Source organism: Nelumbo nucifera, chromosome 5 (genome assembly GCF_055504915.1).
Source record: "Nelumbo nucifera cultivar China Antique chromosome 5, China Antique-T2T, whole genome shotgun sequence".
NCBI classification, from domain to species: Eukaryota; Viridiplantae; Streptophyta; class Magnoliopsida; order Proteales; family Nelumbonaceae; genus Nelumbo; species Nelumbo nucifera.
In genome coordinates, this window is record NC_142653.1 from 76,668,698 (window position 1) to 76,684,352 (window position 15,655).

Genomic DNA, 15,655 nt, shown 5'->3' on the forward strand with positions numbered 1-15,655 from the left:
TGTTGCAACAGCTTCTGGTACTTTTTCCCAATCAAGGTTTGGAAGAGTTGCACTTCTCACTACTGAATTCACAAAAATGTCTTTAAAGTGATCCACTAAAGCCTTAATGCCTTAATGATTTCCTCCTCCCTGGTTACCTCTTGGTTGTTCACCTCAAACCTTGTAATTAGATTCATCCTTCTTTTTCTGCTTGCCAGTGAGTGAAAGACGTTTGTCCTTCCATCCCCCTCCCAAGTTCACCTTGATTTTTGTCTCCATGAGATATCTTCCTTCCTTGGCACATCTCCAACTCACACTTGAGTCTCCATCTTTCAATTCTTTCCTCTCTACTAATTTCTCTTAACTCTTTCCTCTCTACTAATTTCAACTCTTCTCTCTCTACTAATTTCTCTTAACTCTTTCCTCTCTACTAATTTCAACTCTTTCCTCTCTACTAATTTCTCTTAACTCTTCTTTCTTGCCCAACTCTACGATTCTTGAGTAAGCTCTCTCCTTTGACACCTCCACCTTGCCAAATTGGTCTTTATTCCAAACTTTTATTCTCTTTTAATCTCTTTAACCTTCTTGAGAAATTGACACCTCTCTTCAACCCCCTACAACTCACCTATTGCCACCAGGCTCTAATCTTCTCCACAAAGATAGAGTCCTCCAACCACATATTTTCAAATCTAAATGGTGAGGGATTTCCTAAATTGGCTTCTTGTGCTAGGCCAATCGGACAGTGATATGAAGTGACTTTAGGAAAATCTCTAGAAGCTAGATTCTTCCACATTTCCTCCCAATCCACTGAGAAAAGGAACCTGTCCAGTTCGGAATAGACAGAGGATTCTTGAAAATTCGTCCAACTGAAATCAGCTTGTAATGACGGAATTTCTTTCAGCTCAAATGTATCTACAAACTCATTAAACTTCTTCATGCTTGTGGTGATTCTCTGGTTTGGATTATTTGTTTCTGTTGTGAAATGTATCACATTAAAGTCTTCACCCAAATCACCAAGGTCCTTGCCACAATTCCCTAACTGCACCAGCTTTTCCCAAAATTGAAACCTGTCTCTATAGGAATTTGAACCACAAACATTCGTCAAGGCCCATTCCTTACCATTGTTTTCTCTTTTGGTTTTGATTGAACCATAGAATTGTCCTATTAACTCCTCCACAAACTTTCTCCTCATTCTTCCAAATAGTCAGGATTTCTCTTGAAGCTCCCCATGATGAGGCAAAGGTCCAATGCAGACCCCTAACACTCCAAATACTCTCGATCCACCTCCTATCAATCTCTTGAATTTTTGTCTCTTGTAGTAAAACATATGGACTCTCCTTCCTTAGGGTTTCCCTTATTAATCTTCTTTTCTTCGCGCTCCCTAGTCCTCTCACATTCCAACTTAAGATCATAGTTTTCAAGGCTAGGCGACAAGGGGTTACCTAGTTGCCTAGGCGATGCCTAGGCGGTGGATATTTTTTTTAAGTAAAACCATATATCCTAGGGTAGTACCCTAGGTTCCATAACCATCTTTACTTAATAACTATTCATAATTTTTATAAGAGAAGTATAAATTTCGTGTTTAAGTCTAGATAATCAACATTTTATGAGAAGAAAAAGAACAAAGGAAAGAAAATTCAAAAAATATAGGGGCTGAACCCCTACTTTTGTTATAGGAAAGAAGGAAAGAAAAGGTGGAAGAAGAAAATCTGTTGATTAGACAAAATTTTAAGTTCTTCCCTTGCTTATTCGTTCAGGTTTTGAAATTTTTGAGGGTTCAATCAAGGATCAAAATTTCGATACGATACACCCCGTATCGGGTGTATTGTATTGTATCTTTGGAGTCCTGATACCTGTTTACAGGTGTTTTCAGGGACCCATTTTTTTAAATTATATATATATATATATATTTAAAAATGAAATTGAAAACGAAAGAAATAAAAAAACCATGAATACTATCACCAGTACAAAGGTCATACCTGATAAGGCTGACGAATTGGGGAAGGATACAATGAATAGCCTTCCACAGAGAGTTTAGTGTAGCCTCAATTTCCTGCATAACCATGAATACTTCCCACGACCCTATGCCACAACCTCCCTCTCTCTAATGGCCATCTCCATAACCATTTACCTAACAAAGCTTCATTCTTCTTCCCAAATTTTTCTAACCCCAAACCCCCTTGCTTCTTACTTCTACAGACTAAATACCATCTCACCAGGTGATCTTTCCTTCCTTCACCAATCTCCCACAAGAAGTCCCTCGTGATCTTCTCTAATTTCACTACTTCCCTTTTTGGCATCTTGAATACTGAGAGGAACACTAGAAGGTTCACTAAGGTAGACTTAATCAAAGTAATACGACCCCTTAGAGACACATAATTTCTCTTGCAAGTTGACTGTTTCTTGGCACATCTTTCAAGAATTGGGTTCCAAAAACTTCCTTCCCGTGGGTTGGCTCCTAATGGCAAACCTAGATATTTCAAGGGCCACCTAGCAGTAGGGAAACCTAATGGCTATTGCAACCCTATCCATCTCTTCCTCTCCCAAGTTCAATCCCACTACATAACTCTTTTCAAAATTGATCTTTAACTTAGAGATAATGTCAAACAATTTGATCACCTGCTTCAAACTACTTGCCTTCTGAGGAGCAACACTCTCACATAAAATAATTGTATCATTAGAAAATTGCAAATTTGTGACAATCGTGCTCTCTCTCCCAACCCTCCATCCATTAAAAGTCCCATGCTATCAGCTCTTACTAAAATACTACTAATCACCTCAGCTACCAAGGTAGATAGGAAAGGAGAAAGGGGATCCCCTTGCCTCAAACCTCTAGTTGCTGGGAAAAAGTCTTTGACCATTCCATTAACTAGGACTGAATAATGACAAATCTTTAGACATCCTTTTGTCCATCCACACCATCTCTATCCAAATCCAAAATTTTTCAAAGTGTCCAAGAGGAAGGACCAATCACCATATCATAAGCTTTCTCCAAGTCCAATTTACACACAAAACCTTTCTTTTTTCTTTTTAAAATCCTCCACACATTCATTAGCTATCAAAATTTGATCAGTGATCTGTCTACTTTGATGAACACCCCTTGGGAATGGCTTATCAAATTAGGAAGGACTAGCTTTTATCTTAAAGACAACACTTTGGCCAAGATTTTATATATGCTTGTTACCAGGCTAATTGGTCTGAAATCTCTCGGTTGATTGGCACCTCCCTTCTTTGGGATCAAGGCTAGGAAAGTTGAATTTTTTCCTGGAGTAATAAAATGTTCCCTAGCAAACTCCTCAAAGATTGCCCAAAGGTCCGTTTTAATTATCTCCCAATAATCCTAATAAAAAGCCATAGTGAAACCATCCGGTCCCGGAGCTTTAGATCTATCCAGTGAAAATACAGCTCCTCTTATCTCCTCTAACTGAAAATCCCTTTCTAACACTCTTGCCAAATCTGGACTCAGTCTTGGCCAATCCAGTCCTTCCAGAGTAGCACCCACTCCCTCTTGTCTTTTATAAATTGATTTGTATTGAGCCACAAAACAATTAGCAATCTCTTCATGGTCGACTAGGGTTTCGCCATTTACTTCTAATTTCTCCACAAAATTTTTTCTTCTTCTTCTGTTAGAAAGTGCTTGGAAAAATTTATTATTCCCATCCCCCTCTTTGATCCAGAAGTGTCTTGGTTTCTGCCTCCAATTGATTTATTCCCTCAACAAAATTTCTTCCAATTCTGTTTTTCAATGACCATCTGAGAGACTTATCCTCCTCATTTAATGAACCTTGACTTTCCTTGGCATCCAAATGTTCAATTTGAAAAGTTACCACTAGTTTTCTCTCCTCTATTCTTCCAAAATGATCTCTATTCCACTCTTTGATTTCACATTTAAGCCTTTGTAACTTCCTATTGGAACTTTATGCCTTTCCACCATACGCCTTGCGCTTCGGCTCCCCACCATTCCTCAATCTTATGAACAAAGTTAGGGTGTGTAAGAGTAAGCCACATGTTCTCAAACGTAGAAGGTTTTGGTCCACTCAAAAAGTCTTTGGTTCCAATACTAATCGGGCAATGGTCGGATGTAACTCACGGTAAAGCTTTTGAAACCAAACCATTCCAATGCTCTTCCCAATCTAGTGTGAAAATAAATCTGTCCAGCTTTGAGCAACTAGGGAGGATTTGTAAATTGGACCAGATGAACAAACTTTGCGAGGTAGGAAATTCCTTTAGTTCACACTCCTCTATCAAATCATTAAACTTCCTCATACTAGTAGAGACTCTCTTATTGGGATTGTTCATCTCACTAGTGAATCTGATGACATTAAAGTCTCCCCCTAAACACCAAGGTCCACTGCACAGAATCCTAATATCAAAAATCTCTTCCCACATTTCTCCTCTTTCTCTATATCTATTGGGTCCGTAGATATTTGTCAACACCCAAATAAACCCATCATCCACATTCTTGAATTTTAGGGAAAGTGAGAACCGACCTGTTAGCTCTTCCAATGGCACCAACATCTCCGTCCTCCACGTTGTTACTACACTCCCTGAAGCACCCAATGACGGAATAAAGGACCATCCTATATCTCTAGAGCCCTACACACTTCTCACCCATATTCTATCCATATCCGCAACTTTTGTTTCTTGAAGCATCACTATATCAAGGTTCTCTTTTCTAAGTAGATACTTTATTACTTGCCTCTTCCTAGCACTGCCCAACCCCCTAACATTCCAGCTCACTATCTTCATCTCAACTTATACCAAACCACCCCTTACCCTTTTCCCTTACTTTTGGGCTTTCCTTCTTTCCCCCCTCGCACTAAATTCTAGATTCTCTGCTACATCAGATTTCAGTCTTTCTACCGTTGTCGACTTTCTCTTCCTTTGTGCATCCTTCTCCCCCTTCATTTTGGAGTAAACTTTAACGTCCTTCAACTCTTTAACCTGGAGATCCAACTCCCCAAGTAATTCCACCAAGGGTTCCCCTCTCTGATCTCTGAGTTCCCCAATTAAGTCCCTTTTCATCTGACCATTTTCCGGTTTGTCCAATATCTTTTCTAATGCTTCCCCTGTTTTTTCATTCTTGAGCAAGTCCTCAAAGAAACCACACACTAATTCCCAAATTTTTTCTCCGTAGTGCTTCGAGGCTTCCTCCTTGTCCCCTTCTTTTACTTTGACTTCCCATCCCTCACACTCTTGTTCGCTTTCAGCTAAAGGTTGGGGCTGGATTGTCTCTGTTACAGTCACAACAAACTCATCAGTAGCCTTAAAATTATTGACATGCGTACCTGGAGATAAGGACAATACAGGGTTGTTTGGCTTTTGAACACCTAGCTCAGCAACCAACCCAGCTTGACCAATTTCCATTGGGCAGGGAGTTGGATGGGAATCTTGCGGGGGGGGGGGGGGGGGCATAACCGAAACCTTCGATTTGAATGAAGTACCCATAACTGAAGTTCCTTTGCCTTGCATAGGAGAAGGACCGCAAACCATCGATTGTATTCCCTGTTCTTGTTGCGCATCTGGGAGAGAAGGTGATCCCAAGGGGCAGCATTCAAGGCCACTACCAACTGGGTGTTGTTCTTCCCTTACAAGCTCCATAGGGGCTTCAAAGATAGTTGGAACAGATTTTTAGGGCTGAACTCCTCCTCTTCTTCCAAAAAGAGTTCTTAGTGTCGAAGCTTTTGTTCTCTTGGAAGTCTACTGATCTTCCCGAACAAACACTACCCAAGCTTGAGGCTTCAATGTCATCCGAGTTGTACTCCTCCTCACTGATTGAAAATTCATCTTCCTCATCTTCCAAAGGCCTAGTAGAGCTTTTCTTCTGGCTTCTTGGGTTGTGTCGATCTAGGGATAGACCCTTGTTCACTACCTTAGGCACCCAACAAAGGGAACTTTCCTACCCTTGGTCCCTGGGCTGAGGCAATGGTCGAGCTGGGGACAGCGAATTGTCTATCATCGACCCCTTAAGGTCTCGCACGTGACTTCTTTTAAGTTTTAACGTCACCTGCACTGCCCTTTGGGCTTAAGAATGGGCCCGACCCATTGGTTGCTTCTGTCACGCCCAAAATTATTACCCTTGGCTTAGCGGTCGTTGAAGTGTAGCTTTAGGTGTCGAACCCATAGAGAAGCTGATTAAACCAACAAAAGGAGTTATTGCTAAGAGTGAATAACTTAGAAAATTGATTTTCTAAAAATAAAAAGAAGAGCAAAAATATTTGAATAAAAGTAACGATGATTAAAGGATGAAAAGTAGTATTGTGATGAACAAGGCTTTGAGATTCACTTGATCGATTTGCTTAACTTGTCTCGACTTTGATTCCTATTTATTACTCAATTGCAAGTTTCACATCCCAAACAAACAATCGGAAAATATAACTTTGAAACCAACGACAAGAACAAAAGTATTTGTTCTGAGAGAATTAATTTTTGATGAACAGAATGATCTATTCTTACAAACTACCCAAGAGCGACAACATATCAGATTGACAGTATTGCAGTCAAGGATCAACTCATAAAATAAATCTACCCAATCAATTATTTTCTAACAAATTGCACATAAAAAGAGCATGACTAATCTTATATGGAAATTGAAGAATAAAACTTCAGGGTTTATCAAAATAATAAAAGAAATCTCTCAAGAACAAAATTAAACATTGAAATCTCTCAAGGAATCAAAGTAAAATAACAAGTAAAACTCATCAATCAAGATCCTGCCTAGCCTTGTTGAAGCTTTAGCCGCGCTTGGATGCCATTCTCCCCTCTTCTCTTCTGTGAAAGACTGAGAAAATAATGCCAAAATAACCTCTGGAAGTCATCCCCTTTTTGGTCAGATTTTTCCTTTTTATTGTGTTGCCAGGCTCCTCAATCTCCTCAGCTCGGATCTGCGTCTTATCCCCCAATTTTCGCCTAGATAGAGATTGATTTAGAGAAAGCTATCAACAGATGAATTGTAGCTCTATCTCTTAGCTGTCCATAGCCTCAAGAATCACCGAATTTCGACATCTGTAAAGAAAGATATGCCCAAAATACCGGACCCTGTTCAGAGTAAAGCAGGAAACGAATCAGCACTCATACTTGGGCCATGGAACTTGGGTTTGGGTTTCTTGGACCTATGTTTGGGCTTTCCTCCATTCAATTATTAATTCTTTCAGCATAAAAATTGCACAAATAATAAAATTGACATTTATAAAATTATTATGGAAAAATATTACTTTTAAGCTCTTTATTTTACAAATGTCAATTGTTGAACATACTTTAGATATGCATTTTCATGCTTTCATCAGCTTCTTTTGAAAATTTGTTTGAATTCGACCCAAGAACATTTGGGTCTGGTGGGCCATGCCAAACAACAGGCCCAAGTCAATATTACTTGCCCTACCACAATTAACCTGGGCGTTTAAAAGAGCACCTTCTTTGCTGGTGCCTACATGACCCACGACCCGGTTGCTGCTAGCCGTTGCTTTTTTCTTTCTCACCAGGCAGATCAAAGGAGCTTGTAGTCAGTCCCCCTCCCCTTGTAAGATATTTTGCTTGCCTTTCTAATGAAACCTGTCTACCAGCTGTCTGCCCAGGGATACCACCTGTCAGCACCTGTACATAGGACCTGCCACTAGCTTCTCCATCAGCTGGTTGTTCCTTTTCTATCTCGAGTTCTTTTCTCTTTTCTTTTGCTAATTCTTGTCCTTTACTTCCCATTTTTGTAAACTTTCCTAAATCAATTTGAATTAACCATTCCCTGAGTTGCGTGTAACCTATCTTCTTCAACCATCTCATCTTCTACCTTCCTTCACACCACAAAAAAGCTTCAATGGCCGTCACCAACCAGACAGGGTAAAAAACTCCATGCGGCCATAACTTCACCATTCTGGGAATATCTTCAGGATAGACATTGCTCAGATAAACAGCTGCCGAACGCAGATCTCTCACAAAACACCCATCTAAGCAGGCTCTACAGAGAGAGGAAATAGAGGAAAAAACTTCTGACTTCCATAAGTGAAAGGGTAGACCTAGCAGCCACACCAGAACTCTGTCTTCCACACTAAAGTTCTTGGAATTCAACTCAGGAGACCACCTGGAAACAGTAACTGTTCCTGAGTTCAACTTCAAGAACACTGCATCTAATCCAACCACCTTCCTATCCACTTCCAACAGAGCCTTACAGTCTTCAAAAGGTGTAACAATAATGGCGCTTTTCAGATTCAGCTCCTTAAGACCTCCTCAGTTACTACTCTCCAGTCTCTGGGTGGTACATTAACAGTCAGCATGAATTTCTTCTCCCAATCTTTCTTTGAGGCACAAGAGAATACTTTGCCATCACTTGCAGCCTGTCCTACTGCCATCAAGGCTTCCACTTCCTCACAATGCCTCTGCTCTAGATCAACTGTCCCTTTACCTCTTTCCTCTAATCCCTCTGCAAGGGGCAAAGCACTTTCTTTGCCCTTATCTTTTCTTCCCTTCCCTTTCCTTTTCTTTTCTTTCCTTTTCTCTTTTTTTCTTCTCTTTCTTTTTCTTTCCCTTCCCTTTCTTTTCCTTTCCTTTCCTTTTTTTTCCTTTTTTCTTTTTTTTTTTGTCTTTTTATATAAGATGTGCTTGAGGCACATGAGGTGTATGCCTCTTGCACCTGAGGCGTACGCCTCAGAGGTGTCAGCACCTCTGGCATACGCCTCAGGGCGTTTTGGGAGTGCCTCACCTGGAGGCGTGCCTCCAGGCGTACACCTCCCACGCCTTTTAAAACACCGATCCAAACTTTGTACCACATCCCATCTGTGTGCACCTGTAGAGTCCTTGGAACTAATTCTTGGCTTAACTCTGACCACTCTAAGCTTGACTGCTCTCAGGTTTCTCATGTAATATGGCTCCAAAATCCTTTCCATAATCAAAGCAACACTGTGGAATGTAGTTTCCTTCCACAGGTGAAATGGCAACCAGCACAGCCTGACAGCGAAAGCTCCTTCGCGTGGCGACAGTTTGTTTGCTAGGTCCACCAGCGTTGAATCATCACCATTCCTTCACCAGTCTTAAATGGTGAGGTTTCCAGTTCCTCTCTCTCTCTCTCTCTCTACATCCAGTCATCAAAAGGCGTTATCACCACTGATGAGTTTATTGTTAGTACCTCCAGGACTTTTTTTTTTTTCTAAAATTCTATTCCAATCAGGATTTGATTTTTCTGTTGTGATTACATACATATTTCCTTTCCCACAATCCTTTCTCCTCCAAAGATTTGGTTCCACAGAGGATGACCAAATTGATTCGATTCAGTCTGCACCCAGACATCCTTTTTCCGCTGCCGATATTTTTCCTTCTGCAGCTACGGGCTCTGGAGATCTTTCCTCTGCTTTCTTCATTTTCTACTTCTTCTCCAAATATTCTTCTTTTGCCTTTGAGTTGTCACCGAGAAGTTTCAGGTGCCCTGTTAAAACCAAATTCTTTTGCAAAGCTTCTGCCACCAACTTCCAACCCTTTTCATTTTTTCCTCCTGCAAGATTAAAAGTCAACATCTTTTCTATTTCCCAATAATTCTGTCCAGTAAATAGTGCTATCTTCTTTGGTCGAAACCTTCCAGGTTGCCTGTCTTCGCAAGTGTAAGACTCCCTCTAGGAAACCTTTGAACCACGAGATTGCTTTACCTTTTAACAGGATTGTCGCCTTCGAAAATTATTAATCTTCAGGATTGAGCCCCTTCTGGTTCTGATCTCCTCTAGGGCGAAAGATTTAGCTTTGACTCTGAACTTCTTCCTCCATCTGTTAGCATGAACGAAGAGCCTATCTTACTCCATTGTTTTCATAGTGCATTGATTCCTTTTCACTCAGAAAGCTCAATGCTTCTTCTAAATCCCCTTGTTGGCAATAAGCATCGTTCAAAAAATTATATGTAATGCAATTTCCTGCAAGATTAAAAGTCAACATCTCATCAAACACCTGGACAGAACAGGTTATTAGATGCAGAAAACCCATTAAGCATAACTAGCAAGATTTCCTTTCAAGGTACTTGTCGTTAACAGGTTATTAGATGCAGAAAACCCATTAAGCATAACTAGCAAGATTTCCTTTCAAGGTACTCGATCTCGTTTACAGTAATATATTGTGTATTTTACATAACTTGCTACCACAACCTAACCACATCATCAAAGAATAGACCTTTTGAAGTCCATTGTTTTCAAGGCTCCAAGGCGAGGCTAGGTGACAGGGGGGCGCCTTGTCGCCTAGTCACCTAGGTGGGCGCCTAGGTGAGATGGATTTTTTTAAGTGAAAAATACATATCCTAGATAATTCCCTATGTTCCATAACCATCTTTCCTTAATAACTATCCATAGTTTTCATAAGAAAATTATAAACTTCATGTTTTTTGTCTAGAAAACCAACATATTTATGAGAAGAAAAAGAAGAAAGAAAAGAAAATTCAAAAAATATGGGACTGAACCCCTATTTTTGTTATATGAAAAGAAGAAATGTGTTGATTAGACAAAACTTTAAACCCTTGCTTATTGGTTCAAATTCTGAAGTCTTTGAGGGTTCAATACAGCAATTAGCAATGTTTGTGTTGATTAAACCCTAACAAGTAAGAAAATAATAAAAAGAAATTAGTTTATAAACACAAAAAATGAATATTTTTGTTTAATAATGTCTATTTTATAATTATAATCTCAAAAAAATAACAATATAAAAATATTAGAGCCTGTGACGATGTCTGGAACGAGCCATTCTTCATCAACAGTGGACTCGACAGCAGTAGATTCAACCATGAATGCATCAAGATCCCTTGGAACCTCCTTCACCACCTCTGACATAAGCCATTCTCTGCAGATTACCCAACACAAATTAAATGGGTCCAATTTTCGTGAATGGTTTCAATCCGTTTTGTTTGTGATTCGAGGAAAAGGAAAAGTGGGTTACCTTACTGGTGAAATCCCTCCTCTAGCAAGCAGTGATGCGAGTTACAAGACATGGGAAGCTGAAAATTCCATTGTCATGGCATGGTTAATCAATTCCATTTAGCCGCAAATAGGACACACGTATCTGTTTTACAAGAATGCTCACGAAATATGGAAGGCTGTTCAGGAGATGTACTCAGATCTTGGAAACACATCTCAGTGTTTTGAAATTCGTTCTCTCCTGCGGAACATAAGGCAAGGATCAATGTCAGTAACAGAGTACTACAACAGGCTGATTGATCTATGGCAAGAAATGGATTTGTTTTATACAATTCCATGGAAGTGTATTGATGATGGAGTACTGTACAATCAAGTCCTTGAGAAAGATCGAGTATTTGATTTTCTTCAAGGACTCAATAAAGACCTGGATGAAGTATGAGGTCGTATTCTTGGAATCAAACCCCTACCTTCACTTCGTGAGGTGTTCTCTGAGGTTCGACGAGAAGAAAGCAGGAGGAAAGTCATGCTGAGCCCATCCTCACATGGAATCCTAGAGGAACAATCTCAAGGATCTGCACTTGCATCTAATCGGTCTCAACCTCAGAAGAAAAAAGAAAACCACCAGTGGTGTGAACACTGCAAAAAGTCGTATCACACAAAGGAGACTTGCTAGGACATTCATGGAAAACCTCCAGATTGGAAACGACGGAATCAGAGGAAAGGCAACCCTTCGGCTCATGTAGTCGAATCTGCTGAGACAAAGAAGCCTAAACAACAACTTTCACACCAGAACAAATGGAGATTTTAAGGTCTCTTCTTCACCAGCAACAGATTTCTGAGGCATCAGGTTCTACACCTACAACAACAATTGCACAACGAGGTAATATCTCATCATCTCTATTATCACGAAAAGATGATCTCAATGACTGGATTGTTGACACCGGTGCATCAGATCATATGACAGGACATCATACAACCTTTTTGAATTATAAAAAAAATGTGATGGTGAGATAAAAGTCTCAGTGGCAAATGGGAATACATTAATTGTGGCTGGAGTTGGAGATGTTTTTTTCGGAGGACTTTATTTGAAATCTGTTTAAGTTAACTAAGGATCAAAATTGTAAAGTAACATTTCTTTGTGATCGCTGTATTTTTCAGGATCTGTCTTTGGGGAAGATGATTGGCAATGCTGAAGAACGACTTGGTCTCTACTATCTCACTGATTCTTCTACAAGGCCAAAACCACATCTATCTCTTTCTATAGATCTAGGATGTATTTTCTTTGAGAAATGGAAATACCAGTTTTGCTTCTAGCAATTTCCATCCCAAGGAAATACTGAAGTTTTCCAAGATCCTTAACTTTGAACTCAGATTGTAGTAGGCCCTTGAGATTTGTAATCTCATCATTGTCATCACCCATGATTACCATATCATCAACGTACACAATCAAGATTAATTTTTTTCCATCTCTTGACTGTTTTACGAATAGGGTGTGATCTGCCTGTCCTTGTGTGTATCCAAATATTTTCATAACTGTGCCGAATCGAGTGAATTATGCCCTAGGAGATTGTTTTAACCCATACAGAGACTTCTTCAATTTACACACTGATCCTGGTTTTTCTTTGTCTTCAAAGTTAGGAGGCAACTTCATGTAGACTTTTTCATCAAGAGTTCCATTCAGGAAAGCATTTGAAATATCCATTTGGTGCAATTCCCAATCCAAGTTGGCAGCCATAGACAAGAGAACCCGTATAGAGTTCAATTTTGCAATTGGTGCAAAAGTTTCTTCGTAGTCAAGCCCGTATGTTTGCGTATACCCTTGAGCAACCAAATGCGCCTTGTATCTCTCTATTTTCCCTTCCAAGCCTACTTTCACCATAAAAATCCACTTACAGCCCACTAACTTCTTCCCTTCAAGCATGTTTACAACTTCCCATGTATTATTGTCATTTAGTGCCTTCATCTCTTCCAAAACAGCAGCCTTCCATTTTGAATCTCTCAAGGCATCATATATATTTGCAGGAACTGTTACATTATCAAGTTGAGATACAAATGCCCTATGAGTGTTAGATAAACGACAATATGACAAATGATTTGAAATTGGATGTTGAGTACAAGATCTTACCCCCTTTCTTATAGCAATGGGAACATCCAGATCATCAATTGTAACAACACCTCTTTGTGAATCTTGTGGTGAATCCGCCATAGGTTCTGATGATTGGTTTTGTTGAGTAACACGGGGCCTTCTTGAGTAAACAATTAGTTCACTTTGTTGTTGGACTGATTCTCCCCCTTGACCAAGACCTGTGGTTGTATCTAGTAGGGGTAATGGTGGAGACTCAGAGGATGGTAAAGTGGACACTGATGGAGACAGGGGCAAAGACACAGGAAGAGATATCGAAGGATCCCAATGATTATCTACAATTAAGTTCTCCCCCTGAAGAGAATCATGGGCATAGAAGGATTGATCTTCCAGAAATGTAACACCATAGGATACATAGAATTTTTTTGTGACAGGATTGTAACATTTATATCCTTTTTTAGTGGGAGAATATCCTATGAAGATACATTTGATGGCTTTTGGATCAAGTTTTCCCCGAGTAGGACTGGTATTATAAACAAACACAGAACACCCGAATATTTTTGGTGGGAGAGAGTTGAGTAAACGAATATGAGAGAATTCTTTTTGGAGACAACTGACTAGTGTACGAAATTTGAGGGGTTTTGATGGAAGTCTATTGATTAAATAGGCAGTAGTTAATATAGATTCTCCCCCAAAATGATGTGGAACAGCACTAGCAAACATGAGTGATCGAGTTACCTCCAACAAATGACGATTTTTTTTTCGTTCTGCAACCCCATTTTGTTGTAGGGTAGATGTACATGAGCTTTGATGAAATATGCCATTCTAAATGAGGTAATCTCCAAGAATCTGTGCAAAGTACTCTCCTCCATTATTTGTGCGAGGTACGTGAATGTTGCATTGGAACACATTCTCTATCATTTTCTGGAATTGTTGAAACGCATACCCGTCATTAGATTTGTTCTTCTAGAGATAGACCCAGCAAGCACGAGTATGGTCATCTATGAAGGTGATGAACCATCTCTTGCCTGTTAAATCCACAACCCGTGATGCTCCCCAAATATCACTGTGAACAAGATGGAACGGTTTGGAAGGTTTGTAATTGTGAATAGGATAATTTTTTCTGGACTGTTTCGTAGGAATACATGACTCACAATGAAAGAAGAAGGATCTTTATTGAGAAATAAGTTTGGATACAAATGTTTCAAATATTGAAAACTAGGATGCCCTAAGCGTTTGTGCCATTAAATTACATCTGAATTCAACGAACTAGATGCAGAAAGAGATAGTAGAGACCATGTCGTTCTTCAGCATTGCCAATCATCTTCCCCGAAGACGGATCCTGAAATATACATCGATCACAAAGAAATGTTACTTTACAATTTTGATCCTTAGTTAACTTACTAACAGAAAGGAGATTATATCTTAAACTCGGAACATGAAGAACAAATTTCAAATAAAGTTCTTGGAAAAAAACATGTCCAACTCCAACCACAATTATTGTATTCCCATTTGCCACTGAGACTTTATCTCATAATCAGATTTTTTATAATTCAAAAAGGCTGTATGATGTCCTGTCATATGATCTGATGCAACGGTGTCAACAATCCAGTCATTAATATCATCTTTTCGTGATAATAGAGATGATGAGATATTACCTCGTTGTGCAATTGTTGTTGTAGGTGTAGAACCTGATGCCTCAGAAATCTGTTGCTGGTGAAGAAGAGACCTTAAAATCTCCATTTGTTCCGGTGTGAAAGCTGTTGTGTTAGGCTTCTTTGTCTCAGCAGATTCGGCTACATGAGCTGAGGGTTGCCTTTCCTCTGATTCCGTGGTTTCCAATCTGGAGGTTTTCCATGAATGTCCCAGCAAGTCTCCTTTGTGTGATACACCTTTTTGCAGTGTTCACACAACAAGTGGATTTCTTTTTTCTTCTGAGGTTGAGACCAAGTAGATGCAAGTGTAGATCCTTGAGATTGTTCCTCTAGGTTTCCGTGTGAGGATTCAGCATGACTTTCCTCCTGCTTTCTTCTCGTCAAACCTCAGAGAACACCTCACGAAGTGAAGGCAAGGGTTTGATTCCAAGAATACGACCTCGTACTTCATCTAGGTTTTTATTGAGACCTTGAAGAAAATCAAATACTCGATCTTTCTCAAGGACTTGATTGTATAGTACTCCATCATCAGTACACTTCCATGGAATTGTATAAAACAAATCCATTTCTTGCCATAGATCAATCAGCCTGTTGTAGTACTCTGTTACTGACATTGATCCCTGCCTTATGTTCCGCAGGAGAGAACGAATTTCAAAACATTGAGACGTGTTTCCAAGATCTGAGTACATCTCCTGAATAGCCTTCCATATTTCGTGAGCATTCTTGTAAAACAGATACGTGCGTCCTATTTGCGGCTCCATGGAATTGATTAACCACGCCATGACAATGGAATTTTCAGCTTCCCATGTCTTGTAACTCGCATCACTGCTTGCTGGAGGAGGGATTTCACCAGTAAGGTAACCCACTTTTCCTTTTCCTCGAATCACTAACAAAACGGATTGAAACCATTCACAAAAATTGGACCCATTTAATTTGTGTTGGGTAATCTGCAGAGAATGGCTTATGTCAGAGGTGGTGAAGGAGGTTCCAAGGGATCTCGATGCATTCATGGTTGAATCTACTGCTTTCGAGTCCACTGTTGATGAAGAATGGTTCGTTCCAGA

At 39.7% G+C, this 15,655-nt stretch overlaps 1 protein-coding gene across 3 annotated transcripts in view; it reads left to right on the top strand.

Annotated features, from left to right (window-relative positions):
- Nucleotides 1-15,655, top strand: part of LOC104593928 (tetratricopeptide repeat (TPR)-containing protein) — a 106,861-nt gene that overhangs the window by 34,915 nt on the left and 56,291 nt on the right. The window lies entirely within an intron of this gene.